The sequence below is a fragment of the Triturus cristatus genome, chromosome 5_2 (genome assembly GCF_964204655.1).
Source record: "Triturus cristatus chromosome 5_2, aTriCri1.1, whole genome shotgun sequence".
In the NCBI taxonomy this organism is placed as follows: Eukaryota; Metazoa; Chordata; class Amphibia; order Caudata; family Salamandridae; genus Triturus; species Triturus cristatus.
In genome coordinates, this window is record NC_140588.1 from 736,586,084 (window position 1) to 736,605,126 (window position 19,043).

General features: G+C 49.0%; 1 protein-coding gene across 1 annotated transcript in view; it reads left to right on the forward strand.

Moving 5' to 3' along the window:
* Positions 1-19,043, forward strand: part of ITM2A (integral membrane protein 2A) — a 111,479-nt gene that overhangs the window by 56,995 nt on the left and 35,441 nt on the right. The gene's annotated exons all lie outside the window — the stretch shown is intronic.

Consider the following 19,043-nt stretch of genomic DNA (forward strand, 5'->3'; position numbering starts at 1 on the left):
GGCCAAGGGCTGCGTGCCACCCAGTTGCGCCCCTCCCCACCTGCCACACCTCTTTAATGTAGCCTTACAGGCCACATCCTGTTCAGTGGAATCAGTGGATAGATTCCACTGATTCTATCTGAGTTAGTAAGGACAGGTGGGTCCTACAAATTGTTCTCAGACGGTAATCTTTACCCTTTCCTTTCTTTCCATGTGCACCTTCCACCAAAGAGAAACTGTGAAGTCAATCTTCAAGGACGGAGCAATAACCTCTACAGCCATCATCCATGCCATATCCAATGGAGCAGCTGTTTAGAGAAAGCAGTGATGGATGAGGTCTACAGGTTCAGACCAGATGTCCAAGCAAAGATCCTGGATATGTCATTTGATTGATTCGCTTTGCTTGGAAAGCATGTGCATGATGCACTAAAAACATTAGGACAGACGCAGATGGAACAAAATCCTTGGGAGTTCTGCCGTATCAATGCCATAGCTCTGCCAGTTTTCATGATTATCCCAAGCTTGCAGGGGAGGTTTCCATAATTTTGCTGGTCAAGACTGACCATATTGCCCTCCAACAGTTTGGAGTATGACTAGGAACATACACCAAACGGGAACCAAATGTAAGGTAAAGAGTATGACCATTCATCCCCACCCCCGCTGCTGATTACAGCAGTTCAGAGAAAATTTCCCTTTTTTCTCCCACATGGGAACCTATAACATCAGGCCAATACGTACAGCTTATTGTACACACAGGACACATGTTGGAGTTTGTACAGAAACCATCTGTCTGCCCTCCCAAGAAGGAACATCATCTTCACTTGTAGTTGATACAGGAAATTTTGCTCTTCCTCAAGGAAGCGATAGACACGACCTTGAGGGAAATGTATTTCCGGTTGTTTTAGATAAAATGTAAATGTGACACTGGAGGTTGATTTTAGTCCTCTGGGAGCTGAACAAGAAAAGGTTTATTTCCACATGGTTGCACTCCAAAGAGCCCTCCTGATGCTGCAGGCAATCCAGAAGCACAAGAAAAACTGCTTTTCAGTGTTGAAGCAGCACTATCAATTCAAGACTCTTCCATTCAACCTCCAGTCAGCACCCCCTGATATTGACAAAGTGCAGCTGCTCCCTTTCTCAGACGACCGGGTCATCAAGCATTCCTATACTTGACAATTGACTCACCAGGGCTCTATCAAGAGGCAAGGGCTTATATGGCTGAATGCATCAGTTTGGTTCAGAATTTAGGACTGACACTAAACCTAGATAAATCCTCTACGGAACCACAGATAAAGCTTTAGTTCTTGAAAGCAACACACAGTTGGGAAAAGCGTTTCCATCGGTGGACATAGCAATGAAGCTCCAAGCCCGGCAAAGACACTCTTTGCCAAGCAGTCAGTCACGGTCAGGCAATACAAATCTCTGCTGAACCTGATGTCATCCTGCATAGACCTCATACCTTCTTGCAGCCTCTGGAATGAGACCCGTCTAACAAGTACAGGATAATGAATGGAATCAAATGGACTGCTCCTGGGGCGACACTGCCCAAGTCACAAGACAACTGAAGCAGTTGCTGCTATGCTGGATGTTCCCCCTCAAATCTCACTACATGCCTCCTTTCCATCCTTCATCAGACAGAGTAGTGCAAATGACAAATGCATACAAGCTCCCCAGCCCTCCATTAATGTAAGAATTGTTGGCCAGCGGCCTCTGGTTGGAAGCAGAAAAGATGCTCCATATCCGTATCCTGAAGGTTTGTGCCCTTAAGACTGGGCCGTAGGGAACGTACGCGCGCGCGCGCGTGTGTGCTTTTTTTTTTCCCCCCCCCTTTTTTTTTTTTTAGACGCTGATTTTCACCTGACAGTGCACTTAAGCCTCCTAACCAGACCTCCGTGCCAGTGCTCCTTCCTTAAAACAAAGTGATGTCTGATTTCACAATTGACTAAGGACTGTAGGGCCTTAGTAAATGATACCCCAGGTACCTAGAGCATGGGTGCTAAAGAGGGTCCCTTGGGGCTGCAGCATACCGTATGCCACCCTGAGGGACCCACACAGAAATTCCACACAGACTGCTGTTGCAGGCTGCGTGACATGGTGCAAACTATGTTTGAAAACATGCCTGGCATACTCCTGTGTGCCATGCCAAAGACACTGCATGGGCTATGTCACTCACCCCAACAGCAGGCCTTGGAGCCCTAAGGCAGAGTGCATTATAGTTCATGTAAAGACATGCCTGCAGGACCAGATATGCCCATGTATTATCTAGTTCCGTTGCTGGATATTACAAGTAAGCAGGGAAGCCATCTAAAGGTATGTCCCGGGCACTGATCAAAACTGGTTTCCCAGCTACACAATGGCTTCACTGAAACATATGGTGTTTGGTATCAAGCACCTTGTATTAATAAATCAGCACTGATTCCAGTGATGGAAATATTAATACATGCACCCAGAGGGTACCTTTGAGGTACCCCCTGAATCCTGATAGTCATCTAGTGTGCTGGCTGACTGGTCCTTTCCAGCCCATCACCACAGACTATTTTCTGACCTCCTAGGAGGTGAGACCCCTGCCCTGAGGTCAGAAACAATGCCTGCTCTGTCAAGAGGTGTTTGCATCTCCTCCAGGAGGATGACTCGTAAATTAGATTGTCAAGGCAGGGAGCTTCATAGAGCCCACTGCCTTTGATATGCGAGCCTGGCTTCCTCCAGACCTGGGAGATGACATCTGCTCTCCTGAGGCCCATTTGGCATAGTTAATTTCCCACCCCAGAACAGGCAGGAAATTAGCTATGCACTGGGGTGGGAAATTAGCTATGCAGGGAGGCGTGATGCACTTCCAGGCTAGTTACACCCCTACGGTGGGCAGTGTGAAGTGAACATACAAGAGTATTCTACCATATTGTGTGTGGTGGAATTAGGAACACTGGCACAGCGTGATGTCCACTTCCTACAGTAAGAGGTCCTCTAGGGTGTGTAGTGACCCCAGGGGTAAGTAGCCCATTGGCTACCACCCTTCGCTCCCCATACACCAGGAAATTGAACTTGACTACTAGGAATTGAGGAAAGAAGGACCGAATAGAGCGAGAAATGAAGACATGCACTTGAGATTGGCACAAACCCTACCAGGCTGCTTTCACTTCGACTATCGCTGGATCCGACTGTGCCAAGAGCTGAATACTCTCCCCAACCCCATGGAGGACTGCCCAGCACCTCAACAACTGGGAAGGATCTCCCTTGGAGGTGGAGGAGCGCCTAAGTCAGGCAGAAACCACCACTGTAGTCGGGGCAAGGGAGTTGCACGCTAAAGATAACCCCTGCTCACCCCCTTGGTAGCTTGGCACGAGCAGTCAGGCATATCCCAGAGGCAATGTGTAAAGCATTTGCGCAACACACACACCACAGCAACATACTAGGCACACCACAAAAGGAACTCCACACAAGGTTATATATAAAAATAGCCTTTGTATTATCATAAACACATTAGAATAGTAATCTCAAGCCAAATTGTGCCACTGTCAAAACCATCACAAACACAAATAGTAAATGTAGAACATAACCTGTAATGACTGGCGAAATACCGTAATCGGCTATATATCCTGCAACATAAATCCATAGTATGCAATCAGCATCACATTAGGCGTCAAACACATTATGCGCCAACCTCATAAGTATAGATCACATTAGGCAATAAGCATCACCAGCATAAAACATAGAATGCAATAACCTCATAAGCATAAATATCAGTGTCATAAATCATGGTGCATAAATCACATTTGCCATAGGCACCACATAAATCACATTAGGGCCTTGCGCCCTACCAACCTACCACTGACCCCCTGGCCAACTGGCCTTCTCTCTGGGGCTCGAATGCCCTATGTCCAAAATGTCGGCTTGGCTACCAATGCAGCAACCTCAAAGGGCGCGTAATGCGCTGGGGCAGGGCAGGAGTGTACCTCGCTCCTTTCTCATCAAAGGAATCAAAATGCCCCCATATAAATAATAGCGCTACTGTGCCTCTTGGGACCCCATTGGGACTCTCCAACAAATGGCTCCTTGGTGCAGCTGCCCGCGCGTTGGGGCTGTGCAGCTGAGGAAAATAAAAAAGCACTGGCACCACTGTGCAGCCTGAGCCCCACTCCAGGACTCTTAAAAACAAATGCCCCCAACGTTGCAGCTGTGAAAAAGCCTGGCACCACTGTGCCGCCTGAGCCCCACTCCAGGACTCTTAAAAACAAATGCCCCCAACGTTGGAGCGGCCCGCTCTCCCGCGGGACTGCTCAGAAAACCAGGCACCGACAGTGTGCAAAGCAAAGCCCTCACTCACCGGGCCCTCTGGTGGACACCTCCGGACTCAGCACCCAATCATATGGGCTCGCTGGGACTCTTCCGGTCTTCCAGCCTCACCCAGAAGGATTCAATCACCGGGGGGTGGGGGGCGGTGAGCCACATTGGGCAATCACGGCGGGCTCTCCTCTCTGTATGGAGCCCCGCCCACAACCAGGCGGCGATGGCCTGGCTTCTGGTAATTTTTAGTTTAGCGCCCCCGAGGCGCTGGACATCCGAACCCCCACTCCTTGGACTCGGAGGGAGGTGGAATAAAAGAAACTAAGGCAGAACGCAGTGCGGGGTCTCCCTCGACCACCCGGGAGCCCCGCTCATCAACAGCAGCACTTGCCCCTCAGTTTCGGCTCTGCCTGCAGTCAGGCAGCCTGCCTGGCTTCCGGGTCGCCGCTCGTGGTGCGGTCGCCTTTTTCTGCAACCAAAGATGCGGGGTGGGCTCCCACTCTGTAAATAACCACAAATGTGGGGTGGGCACCCGCCAAAGACGCATAAGTGTGGGGTGGGCACCTGCTCGACTACAGGGCATGAATGCGGGGTTTGCTCCCGCTCCACCACCAGCAACTCTGGGTGGGGGGGGGGGGGGTAGGAATCCCTACGCCAGGATTCCCTCTAAAATATCTCGCAGCACTGCAGGCCGCCCACGCTCCTTTTTTCCTGGCAGTAAAAGTAAAGCGCTCACATGGCGGAAGAGTCCTGCAGGGTCCAAGGGGCATAGCTGGGCCCAGGGAGACCAGCACACAGGGCCCTCCAGCAGGGAAGCAAGCCCTTGTGGCGGTTCCTCCTGGGCCCCCAGCAAGTACAGGAACAGCACAACGTTCATGGGGTCACAGCCCCTATATTTATATTACAGCTTGGCTTTGTCTGCCCTGGCACAGGGCTTGGGTGAACCAGCCAAAACTGGTTCAAGGGGGAATGGGAGCACTTTGTTTACAAGGCTCCTCTTCCCCTTTCCGGTGGAGGCTCGTCATCAGACACACCACAGAGGAGAACGGAGCCAGCATTGTACAGGCTAGGCACAGACCTATTCAGGGACCAGGGACGTCTCCTCCCACTACACCAAATGCAGATGTCCCATTCAGCTTAGTGCTGACTCACCCTGCCCCTCCTAGAGCCACACACACACACCTCACCAGCCCCTGTCACTCAAAAGCCAGACATGCAATCCACATCAGGCAGGCAGACACACAGCGCACAGAAATGCCAACTTCTAAAAGTGGCATTTCTAAAATAGTTATAATAATTTATTATTATGATTCCAAATATATCAAATTTGACCACGCTGCTTCTCTCATATCTTGAATTACCACTGAAACACTTATCAGGGAATCCCCAATGCATTCCAAAGGGAGGGCAGCCTTGCAGTAGTGAGAAACCAAAATGGCTGTTTGTCAACACCAGGACATGTCACTCACTTAAGGTACATGTCTTACCTTTTACCTACAATGCACCCTGCCCATAGGGCTAGCTAGGGCCTACCTTAGGGGTGACTGACATGCAGTAAAAGGGGGGTCACAGACATGGCACACACTTTAGGTGCCACATCACAGCCGCAGTAGCGCTGCACGCATAGGCCCTGCAATGGCAGAGGCCTGAGATAGGTTTGAAAGGCTACTTTGGTGGATGGCGCTATCAGCGCTGCAAGCAGCCCACCAGCAGCATTTAATTTACCAGCCCTGGGTATATGAGATACACTTTACAAGGGCCTGACAGGTAAATTAATTAGGCCATACAGGTGTAGACCAATCTTACCATATTTAACACAGAGCGCACACACTTTACACTGGACAGCAGTGCTAAAGTGCCCAGAGTTCTAAAACCACCAACACCATGTCAGAAAAAAGGTTAGGCGAAAGGCAAAAAGTTTGGGAACGACCCTGCAAAAAAGGCCCAGTCCAAAACCCAAGATGTCAAATCCATTTCATTGCCAAGTTAGGAGATGCCAGAACCCTCAGGAGCTGTCCAGCACCAATAGCCTGTGTACCAGAGAAGTTGCAGCAACCAAGGCTTGTTGGTGGTCCAATCCGGCCTCCCAACAGCACCAAGCTTGACCCACCATCGAGGGACATCGGCATCTACCAGGCCAGCACCAAGAGTGGCCCGGCTGCCTTGTTCCCCCCCCCCCCCCCCCCCTCCTCACAAGGTCACCGAGACACAGTGAGTGTGGGGAAAGTTGGTGTCTGTTGCAGCACCTAAACTATTTGTCTATTCTTAATATTGTAAGTGCCAGTGAAGCCTTAGAGAGTAAATGGGCTGGATACTCCACAACTAGAGTTCCTCAGCCTCATGATGGCTTTACTGAACCCAGGAGTGTTTGGTACCAAACACCTCCTCTTAAAAACCCACACTGATGGCAGTGCTGGATTTATTAAAACATGTACTCAGAGGGCACCTCGGAGATACCCCCTGAAAACCTACCAACCTTGGTTTGGTCTCTGACTAGCTTTATGCAGCCTGCCACAACCAGACATTGTTTCTGGACCCCTGGGCCTAGAACCCTTGGTCTTTGAGGCCAGAAACAAAGCCCATCCTGGGCAGAGATGTCACACCTCCTCAAGAGCACTAGAGGGGAGCTTGAATGGCCCTCCCACCTTAGTAATGCGACCCCAGCATCTGCTGTCAGCAGCAGATGCCAGTCCCTGGTTCAGTCCCCCACTTTTGGCGGGAGAACCAGCAGGAAAACTAAGTGACAATAGGAGGTGTGCCCCCCTTCAGCATCTCCACCCCTTTGGTGCTGAAGGCGAAGTGAAGCACATTTTTCAGTGCCCACCATCCTGAAGATGGTGGAACTTCTTCAGTCCAGGCTAGGCCCATGCCCCCTACCACAGGAGGGTGGCATAATAGTGGGTGTGGACACCCCACGTAAGAGAACCATTGGTCCCTACCTGTCACTCCCCTGTAACGCCCCTAAATCTAGACTCTTGATGACCGAAGAAGAACTGGACATTACAGCGTCGCACTAGCCGAGAAGACTGCGGACACCAACTGACTTGGCCTCAGCTCTACCGGCCTGTCTGCAGCCCTCTGATCCTGTGCCAAAAGACGGCCCGTCCTGCAGCCCAGCAATCTCTAAAGCCTTGGGAGGGCTCCCTGCCTTCGACAAAGATCAAGATCTCCTGTGAACAGCGGACCTGTCCAGAAGAAACCAACTAAAGAGCAAAGAACTCAGCCCTGAGTAACTGTGAAACCACCACCAGACCCACCCCTGCACCGGACACCCACAGCCCAAGTCTAAGTAGCCCACCGGTCCTGTGAAGGTTCCCTGGCGCTTCTGAGCACTGTGGGCTGACCCCTGCCGTTCTCCTCAATGCCTGCAGCCTCAACTCGAAGACTTCACCTGACCTGGCCAGTAAAACTTTTCTGACACCTAATGACACCCCTGCACCTGAAGCCCTGGGGCCTTGGGGAGCGTGACCAATGGTGTACTTGCGTCTCCTATCATCTCTACTTACCTGGGCAGCTGTGGGGTTTCTTCATCCGGCCTGAGCTCCGGGGAGGTACCTGGGTTCTCAGACATGGTTTTTAAAGTAGTTTCTGCAAAACCGATCTCCCCCATTGACTTGCATTGGGCGCCCGCCGCAGTGCTGGCATTCTACACCCAGACAACCCTGTGCCTTTGAGGGTGTAATATTAGGGCTGCCTTGTGGGATACCAAACCGCTTTATTCACCTGTGAGCAGCATCTCTTCGATTACCCCCTATCTCCTTTGGATAACCTTGGCGCTAGGTCCCGAGTTTGAACCTTGTACCGGGGTAGGACATTGTTTCAGAACATAGTTACATCAGTTACTTACCAGAACCTTGTCTGGTGTTGATTCTTCATCCTGAAAATCAAGACTGTAAGTTGTATACTTGCCTGCGAAGCTGCATTCTTTTTTTTCTCCCATAGGTTAACATTACTGAACTGAAAATTGCAAGTGTCCAATTTTTAAATTCAAAAGTATTTTTCTTGAAAAACGTACTTAATTTTTACCTATTTTTTTAAAGAAGCTTATTTTTCTAAAATTGGTATGTATCTTTTTTTTGAGTTGTGTTTAATTTATTAATCACTCTGTGCATAACACATGTCTTACACTCCTCTGTGTTAGGCCTAAGTCTGCTCAACCACAGTACCACAAATAGAGCCTTTTGAGTTTACATTGAGCCCTGGACTCTTTGCACAGTATATCCACTTACTTGTATGTTACATAAGGAGCCAGCTTCTTACATTGGTGGTGTAGCGTCTGGTACAAAACTCAACATTTCACAAAAGGAAATGCAAAATTGTCTTTAGCTAAAATATTTTTCCAATTTTCGATTTCTTTCCAATTTAGGGCCTTGGTTAAGTCCCCCACTGTTTAGAAATTTGAAGTCTGTAAAGTAGTCAGGTCCTTAGCATTTTTTTGTAAGTTACTAATAAGTTCCCAACTACTTAAAAAACCCTGTCAGGGACTTCCCAAGAACTCAGCCAGGTCCCCTATGCACACCTGAGAGTTCCACAACTCAAAGAGCTGTGCAAGGCATGGAAACTTGCCATGGGTCCTAAAACCACAAAAGCCCATCTGCAGAATTTCCTGACAGAGATCGACAAGGCCCTGGCAAGTGAAACTTCCCCCTGAGTGGGGAAGAGGATGGTGAATCCCAAGTGATGGAGGAGGAGGACTCTAAATCTACCACTAACTCCTCAGATAGCAACACCACTGGAAGTGACCCCAGTAGTGTCCTAGAGAAAATGGACACTGAAGATGCAGATCTTCAGAAACTGGCCAAGAGGATAGCCTTCGATGATAAACTACTGGCCATATAAAAAGAAAGAGCTAAGATGGGCCTAGGGCCCATCTCTTGTGGCAGCACAATAAATGGGGCGAGAGTAGATTCTTTAGACCCTAAAATCCCCAAAGGGATTTCCCCAAAATTCTTTGAAGACGATGATCTCACTAACTGGTTCAATGCTTTTGATAGGGCCTGTCTTAGCAGACAGGTCGACAAAAAGCTGTGGAGCACTATCCTGTGGGAAATGTTCCCAGGAAAGTGCAGGGATAGACTCTTGATACTCTCTGATACAGAGGCTTAATTCTATGACCTCATGAAGGGTACCCTAGTTGAGGGCTTTGGATTCACCACTAAGGAGTATAGGATCAGATTCAGGAAAGCTCAAAATGCCTAGAGCCAGACCTGGGTAGACTAACTGCTCCGTGAAATCACTAGGAGGTTGGTTCGATGGTAACAATGTGCATGATCATGATGGGCATTATATTTGATAATGAAAGCACATCTGTTAAGTAATTGTGTGCAGGAAAATTTGCTTCAATACCTAGTAGACCTGGCGCCAGTTCTCTCTTTCCCCCCCCCCCCCCTCCCCTCCTCCCCTTCCCCAAAAGTTGGGGAGGAAGGCTGATCATTGGGTAAGAACCAGAGTCTCTAAACCTAGATGTGGTGGGGGTGACCAAAATACTGAGGCCAAAAAGATCCCCCTATACAGAAGGGCACTCTGAAAAAGGTAAAAGTAAGGAGTCCCCTGTAGACACCCAAAAACCAGATCATGACGGTGTGTCTCATGACACCTCACAAAATAAAAAATTGGTACCAGGTTGTGAACTGGGACCCCAAGAAGGCTTGATGCCTTAAATGCAACCAGACAGGGCACCTATCCAAAGCTCCTGGCTGTCCTGAAAGCCAGATCCCTAGTGTAACTTCAGGGGTTGCCAGTGTATCCTCTGAGGGGGGTTACTCAGACGAGGAAGTCCTAGCCTTCAACTGGAAAGTGCACCCCAAAGGTGAGTTGGAGATTCCAGAGGGGAGTAAACTCTTCTACCACCTGCTGGTGAATGGAATCCTAGCCACTTCACTGAGAGATAACTGCCAGTCACTCTGTGGTGAATGTCCGGTTGATACTCTCAAACTAGTTTGTCCCAGGTGAGACAAACATAGTAAGGTCTATCACAAAGGAGGCTACTTTTAGACCTGTGGCTGTAGTGCCCCTAGAAATACCCGGGTCCCTTAGCTGGAGAAAGGTGGTAGTCAATAAAGACATCCCTCTTGACTGTCTCCTTGGGAATGACCAGCCAGAGGTTGGTCTGAGCCAAAGTGAGTTACTAATCCAGTGCAAGGCCTCACACAAGGAATCTGGAAGAGGGGGCTAAACCTGCAGATAGTTCAGGTAAGCCCCAATAGAAGAAGCCAAAGAAGAACTGTAGAAAAGGTGGAAACTGTTAGCCACAGATCCAGTGAGCCAAGGAAATTCTACACCAGTAGAGAAGAACTCTAAAGTTGGCACTGGTGAAGCCCTACCTGAACCACAAAAAGACCCGACTAGTCAGGCGGCTGTTCAGCCTGAGTTGGTGGCTCCTCAGCTGAGAGAGAGAGTGGACGTAGGGTGCTCACTACCAGAAGTGGTGGCCCCCCACTCTCAAGCAGCAGACAGGCAACCTAAACCCAAAGAAGCCTGTAAGTTAGCACCTTTTTAAAGTGAAAAGTATTTGTTCGAGGCATATGAGCTGCAGATTACACACTTTTGCATAGAACGCCATCTGGTGTTGGGCCCGGATGTTTGCAGGTTGTTTTTCCTCTTGGAAAGTCTTTGGAAGTCACGAGGTCGGTGACTCCTCCCTTGGATCGTATTGCGCATGGGCTTAGGCTCCATCCTCAGATTGTTTTTTTCTGCCATCGGGCTCGGATGTAATACTTCGTGCTCCGGTTCCGAACATTTCCAGTTCGACAATCGAAGCGGAATCCTCGCGGTATTGTTCAGATCCAGATCTCCTCAATCACCTTCTCTTCGATTTCCAGTCGTCGACGGCGGCCTTCGGGCCTAACCAAGCTCCGGTCCCGGCTGATGGAAAGAACTCCTTTCAAGAAATGCCCTCAATGTGGGTCCAAATTCCCCGACACCGATCTTCATGAGGTGTGCAACCTCTGCCTCTCCCCTGAACACGAGGCTCGAGACTGTCCGGCCTGCAAGTCATTCAGATCGAAAAAGACTATTCGAGATCGAAGAGCCAGACGAAACATGGCGCACTCCTCGACCTCCGTGCCAGTCGACATCTTCGGGGACGATGTCGAAGATCCGGGACAGCAGCACACCGAAGAGTACCTAGTCAGTGCTTCCGAAGCCGACTACTCCGATGTGGAGGACATCACCCCGGCGCAGAGGGTCGTGAGTACTTTACCCCCTCCCACGCCCGCGCCCACACCCACACCCAAAAAGGCTTCGGTCACGCCTTCGCCTCCGGGCCTAGGCAAGACCAGAGACACTTCTTCACACACCCCACCTTCGGGCCCGGTGAAGAAGCCAAATAAGCCTTCCGGCGGCACGGGCTCGAGCCAGCCCTCCAGCGGTGCCGAGAAACACACTTCGGCACCGAAAAAGAAACCGGCCTCTACCTAGACACCGAGCTCCGCACCAAAGTCCTTGGTGTCGAAACCCAGCCTTTCCGTACCAACGCCATCTTCGGTACCGACCAAACCCCATAAGGCCCTCGGCACCGACACTTCCACGCCGAAGCCCACCTCCGCGCCGACCAAGAAAACTGAGCTTCCCAAGCCCAGTGCTAAGCACGGCACGGACAAGCCTAAAAATTAATCGGCCCCGAAACCTTGGGCGCCGACGGAACAAACATTGTCACAGGAACTGTTTACACCGGATCCCTTGCAAAAGACTCTTACCAAGGATGCAAAAACTGGATGTTTGGCACTCTCTTCTAAAAAGAGACATTTGGACAAACCGGCTCCGCCTCCACCTCCCAAGAGGAAGGACTCTGCTACCTCCCCTTTCAGAAAGCCTTCCCCACCGCCTCCGCCCCCTCCGCCTTCTCCACCCCCACCTCATCGCTCCCCGACCACGTCTCCAGACGATGATGATCAGGGGGACCCATATTACGATCCAGGGGATGTGCCCCAAGACCCCACCCCTACAGGATCCCCATACCCATGGGACAACTACAATAATCCAGACATTCCAGACGTCCCACAAGATGACCTTTACCCTTCCAGGCCATCTCCACCGGAAGACTCATTAGGTTTCCACCACCTACTTCAGAGGGCGGCACATTATCACGGGGTAGAGCTACACACTGACCCAGTAGAGGAGGATTTCCTCCTCGACACCTTTGATACCGCACATAGGTCTACCTCCATACTACCTATGCTCAAGGGGGTGATAAAACATGCGCCAGTGGTTTTTAAGGACCCAGTCAGGGCTAGGGTCATTAACCCACGCATAGAGAGAGTACAAAGCTGCCCCCACAGATCCTGCCTATATCAAAGGGCCAGCGCCACTAGATACCCGAGTGGTTTCCACTGCACGGAAGAGGTCAAACTCCCAGGCGTCAGGCGAAGCACCACCACCTGACAAAGAGTCAAAGCTACTGGACGCGTCAGGAAAGCGCACTGCGTCACAGGCAGCCAATATATGGCGTATCGCCAACACTATTGGCCAGATACGATAGAGCGCATTATGATGAATTAGAAACCATAATGCACCACCTCCCAGAAAGATACAAAAATAGGGCCAATGAATTAATTCAAAAGGGTAAGACTATAACACCTCCATACGCTGTGCCTTAGATGCAGCAGACACAGCCTCCAGGGCCATTAACACTAGCGTCCTCCTTTGTCGCCATGCTTGGCTGAGAGTATCAGGTTTCAAACCTGAGGTACAGGCCTCCATCCTAAATCATCCCTTTGACCAAGAACACCTATTCGGCCCAAAGGTAGATGAGGCCCTCGAGAAAATGAATAAGGACACTGATACGGCAAAATTTATGGGAGCCCTGCAGAGTCACACCCTCCTAGGCGCTCCTTTCGCCGCTCTTCCTTTCGGGGTACGGCTAGAGGCTACTCCTCAGCGCGTCCACTTCCTACAAATCCCCTGCTCAGTCCACCTTCACAAGGGGTTATCAAAGAGGCGGCTATAGGGGCAATAACAATAAAGGCAGAGGCAAAACAAATACCGCCCGCGCTGCCACACCGCATACCCAATGACTTCTCACCCCCCCCACCCCCCGCTCCCTCCAGACATCCTACTCCGGTCGGGGGCAGGCTTCTTCAGGTCTGGGAGAACATCACCTCAGACAAATGGGTGACCCAAATTATTCGCTCAGGGTACTGCCTAGAATTGACATCTACCCCCCCCCCCCAAACATTCCACCCAGGCAACGCCCAATGTCACAAGAACATTCCACATTACTAAAACAGGAGGTAATCTCCCTCCTACAAAAACAGGCAATAGAACAAGTTCCCGCCAATCAGCAAAATTTAGGGGTCTTCTCCCTATATTTTCTAATACCAAAAAGAGACAAGACTCTACGACCTATTCTAGATCTCCGGCCCCTAAACACATACATACATTCAGACCATTTTCAGACATGGTAACGCTTCAGCAGGTACTTCCGCTCCTTTCCCAGAACGACTTTCTCACCACACTGGACTTGAAAGACGCATACTTTCACATTCCGGTACACCATGCTCACAGAAAGTACCTCCGATTTGTAGTGGACGGGCAACACTACCAGTTCAAGGTGCTCCCATTCGGGGTCACAACAGCACCAAGGGTATTCACCAAGTGCCTAGCGGTAGTGGCGGCACACCTCAGAAGACAGCACATTCACGTCTTCCCATATTTGGACGACTGGCTGATAAAAGCCACGTCCTACAACCAATGTGTACACCACACCGCCACTACAATCCAACTACTTCACCAGCTAGGCTTCACGGTGAACGACCAAAAGTCCCAGCTAACACCATCCCACATACAGCAATACCTCAGTGCCACTATAAACACCTCAAAAGCCATAGCCTATCCCAATCCGGCCAGGATTGCAAGCATTCAGGCTTTGCGTCAAAGATTCAAACCTCAACACTCCCTTCCAGCAAGAGTGTTTATGCAACTGATCGGGATAATGGCCTCTTGCATTTTCATAGTGCCTCACGCAAGACTCCAGATGCGTCCACTCCAAGAGTGCTTAGCGCACCAATGGAACCAGGCCCAGGGGCAACTGACAGATCTGGTGTTGGTAGACGGTTGCACCCATCGCTCTCTGCAGTGGTGGAACACCACAAATCTTTCCAAAGGTCGACTGTTCCTGGACCCGGTTCCACAAGTAATACTAACAGACTCATCGCTCTCCGGCTGGGGAGCTCATTTATTACACCTCCCAGTGCAGGGCACATGGACACCGCAACAAAGGTTACTCCATATCAACCATCTGGGGTTACTGGCAATCTTTCTAGCACTAAAATCCTTTCAACCACAAATTTTAGGCAAGGCAGTCCTCATTCGCACAGACAACATGACGGCCATGTACTACATTCAAAAACAAGGCGGCACACACTCTTCACAGCTCTCTCAACTAGCACAGAGCATATGGAGATGGGCAATTCCGCACAAAGTCTTTCTCCTAGCCCAACATGTCCCAGGAGTCCAAAACACCATGGCAGATCTGCTCAGCAGACAGACGCAGCAGATCCACGAGTGGGAACTTCACCCGCAGGTTCTTCACCCGTTCTTTCAAATGTGGGGGCATCCACAGATAGACCTCTTCGCCACCCTCTAAGCCACCCACGAAAACAAAAAATGCCCAAGCTTCGCCGCCAGATACCCATACCCATTGTCCAAAGGCAATGCGATATGGATGAACTGGTCAGGCAAATTTGCGTACGCCATTCCACCTCTCCCACTAATTCCATTAGTGGTGCGAAAGCTACAACAGCATTCCCTCACACTGATCATAGTAGCTCCAACGTGGGCCAGACAACCGCTGCTGGAACTCTCGGTAGTACCACCTCTCACCATGCCTCCTAACCCAGAACCATGGAGAGATCAGACACCCGGACCCAGCTCAGCTCACCCTTGCGAACTGGCTCCTGAGATCCTAGAATTCGGATACCTTAACCTTCCCCCTGACTGTATGAACGTCATCAGAGAAGCTAGACGCCTTACCACTAGAGCCTGCTACGCTGCCAAGTGGAAAAGATTTGTTGCCATAACAACACAATCAATCCTCTAGACGTATCTATACAACACATCATATGCTATTTACTCCATCTACAAAGGTGTAACCTAGCATATACATCCATTCGGCTACACCTCGCAGCAATTGCCGCTTACCTGCAAAACAGACAGCACCCATCACTTTTCAGAGTGCTTGCCATTAAAGCCTTCATTGAAGGCCTGAAACGAATAATTCCCCCCAGAGTACCACCCTCACCTGTGTGGAACTTAAATATAGTTCTCACAAGGCTAATGGGACCGCCCTTTGAACCTTTGCATAAATGCGAACTGCAATTTCTCACATGGAAAACAGCTTTTCTTGTAGCCATCACTTCCCTTAGAAGGGTCAGTGAGATACAAGCACTTGCCATACAAGAACGTTTTCTCCAAATGCACCAGAACAAGGTTGTTCTGCGTACCAACCCAAAATTCCTACCTAAAGTAATTTCCCCTTTTCATCTAAACCAATCGGTAGAATTACTGGTATTTTTCTCGCAACCTCAAACTGGTGCAGAAAGGGCTCTACACACGCTAGATGTTAAACGGGCCTTACTTTACTATATCCAGAGAACACAACCTTTCAGAAAGACCAAACAACTATTTGTCTTTCTCTCCACCACACAAAGGCAACCCCATCTCAAAATCCGGGATAGCTAGGTGGATTGTAAAATGCATACAGATTTGCCACCACAAAGGAAAACGAACGCTATCTGTTCCCCCTAAAGCCCACTCTACACGAAAAATAGGGGCTTCTATGGCTTTTCTAGGGAACATCCCATTAGATGATATCTGCAATGCAGCTACATCGTCAACACCGCACACCTTCACTAAACATTACTGTGTAGATGTGCAAACCAAGCAACAAGCTAGTGTGGGCCAGGCTGTACAAAAAACACTATTTCAAACAACTGCAACAGATACCGGTAGTCGATGCTAAGGTTGGGAACTGCTATATAGTCTATGTAAAAGTGTGTAATCTGCAGCTCATATGCCTCGAACGGAATATGCTACTTACCAGTATGCATCTGTTCTTGGCATGTAGAGCTGCAGATCTACACACGCCTCCCCGGCTACCTGTATCTGTTCCAGTCTATCTTATTTAGATACAACACACATGGGTTTCTTCACTGTTATTACTACGCTCCATCTTTCCCTGTTGGCGAAAAACAATCTGAGGATGGAGCCGAAGCCCATGCGCAATACGATCCAAGGGAGGAGTCACCGACCTCGTGACTTCCAAAGACTTTCCAAGAGGAAAAACAAACTGCAAACATCCGGGCCCAACACCAGATGGCGATCTATGCAAAAGTGTGTAGATCTGCAGCTCTACATGCCAAGAACAGATGCATACTGGTATGTAGCATATTCCTTCTTGTAAAATGTACTTACCTTTTTACGTATTTCTTGGTCTTAAAATAAACATTGAAAGAAGCTTATTTTTCTAAAATTGGTGTGGATCTCCTTTTTGTGCCATGTGTCATTTGTTAATCACTGTGTGCATAATAAATGTCTTACACACCTCTCGGTTAGGCCTAAGGCTGCTTGACCACACTACCACAAATATAGCCCTTTGGGTTTATATTGAGCCCTGTACACTTCAGGGGTAATATCTAGATTCATTATACGATATAACCACTAACTGGCATACCCCATAAAGAGCCAGTTTCCTACTGGAGTTTTTGACCTACCGCATCCCAAGACCTCAAAGGACCCTTGCACCCACACTCATCAGTCAGAATGCGAGGGAGGCGACAGTGCCAACATGGTTCTCAAACCCTCAAGAGCTGAGCCCGCTCTTTGGTTGGCCAGAATGGTCCCCCTCTCCCCACCTGCAGCCTCTTTCTGTAGGGACCGAGAACCATAAGTGTCTTTAACAGTGCAACCCCACTGGACAAAGCCCCACTGCACAGGAGCCCTCCAACCCGAGTGGACCGCCTGTATCCCAGTGTGCCCAAGACCTTAGCCCCCTGTGGTTTCATCTGGACTGGCCTTTCAGTCCCTACTTGCAGCCTTTTTTCAAGAGGACTGTCTCCCATTGACTTTATTGGGGCACCCAGTGCTGCAAAGTACCTCTGCACCCCGACACCTGAGAGCCAACCAAGTTGATCAGTTGGTGCTACCTTGCCCCATACTTAACTCCAGTCCAGAGGAGCAGTTCTGTAAGTTGTTGCAAACTGACACAATGCAGTATATATTTCCCCCATAGGATAGCATTACTGCTTTAAAGATTCAATAGAGTGCATTTTCAAAGTTTTGAAAAATCACTATCTTGAAAAGTACTAGAGTATGATGATCTTGGTGTCTAAACGCATATAAAAATCTGTTATTTTTATTATTTGGTGTTTGATTTACTTATTGTGTCTCACTGTGCAATAAGTGCTTAACACTATCCTCTGATAAGCCTAAACTGCTCACCAACTTACCACAAGATAGAGCATTTTGTGTTCTGTTTTCCTCTGTAAACCAATAAGGATTGCCTCGACTCTGCACAGTGTCCTCTCGTTTTGGTACACTAATATAGAGTGCCAGCTTTTTTCATGGCCTTACAATCCTTTCTTCGAAAGTGGCAGGTCAAGAGGTCCTCGTCAGGATTGACATATTAGCAGTGATGTTTTTCATCGCCAAGCAGGAAAGAACTAGGTCCCTGCCTCTCATGGAAGAGGCACAACTGCTACTTTTATTTAATTTGATGGTTTTATATAGCACAAACATGACTTGCCCTGTACCGGTATACAGAGAGCGGAGCGATAACAATAGTATCACATTTGAGAGAAAATACTGGATAAAGTAGTGTCCAGAAAGGTAAGCTTTACAATGTTAAAGAATAGATGAGATAAACCAATAAGAACAGAATTATCATAGTCAAGAAAACGACAGGATCCTGCAGTGTCAAGAAAAGTGGCGGTAGTGTCAGGACTGAAGTTGAAAACACCAGGTCATTGATATGCCGTAGTCATGAGGAAAGTTGTACGATCGATATACTGTGTTGTCTGCCTCAAAAACTACGATACCATATAACATCTACCAGGACGCCCCACCGATCAGGTAGACCTGCTCAGTTGAACAGTATCAGACTTCCATGAGTGAGAGCTCCACCAGTATCAAGTGGACTAAATCGTCCCCAAGTGGGGTTGTCCCATGCTGAACTTGTTCGCCACCCGAAGCAACAAGAAATGCTGGTGCTACACCAGCAGGTTTTAGCAACCAGAAACCAGGTGCAATGTCTTTTCGAGAAAATGATTCATCATCTTTGCATAAGCCTTCAGCGTGGCCACAAGAGTACTGGTACAGCAAGCTCCTGAAAATGCACTCCAGGCTCCTCTCCAGCCACAAAGGAGAGATGCTCCATCACAAATCTCTGAACCTGATGCAAGAGTTGGCCAAACTGTATTAAGAACTCTGTTTCAAACATCTGCATCATTCACTGACTAACCTCAGCTTAGGGGAGTACTCCTTTTCAGTTTATGCAGATAATGGGTTTCTACAGCCACGCATGCTATGAACGGAATTTCTTACTTGCCTTGAGTATCTGTTTACAGCTTTAAGTGCTGTAGATGCACATGCGTCCATCCTCCTACTCCGAGTAAGTGCCTTATTTGCACGTCTCTAACATTAAACATTTACCTTACTTTTATACGTAATTTGCATGGTCACCACGTTCTCGCTACTGGCCCCGCCATACTTGCACTCGCCTGCTCTGTGGAAAACAGTCTTAACAGTGGAGTTGGTGCCCAAGCTCATTCCCTACTATGGGAGGCATC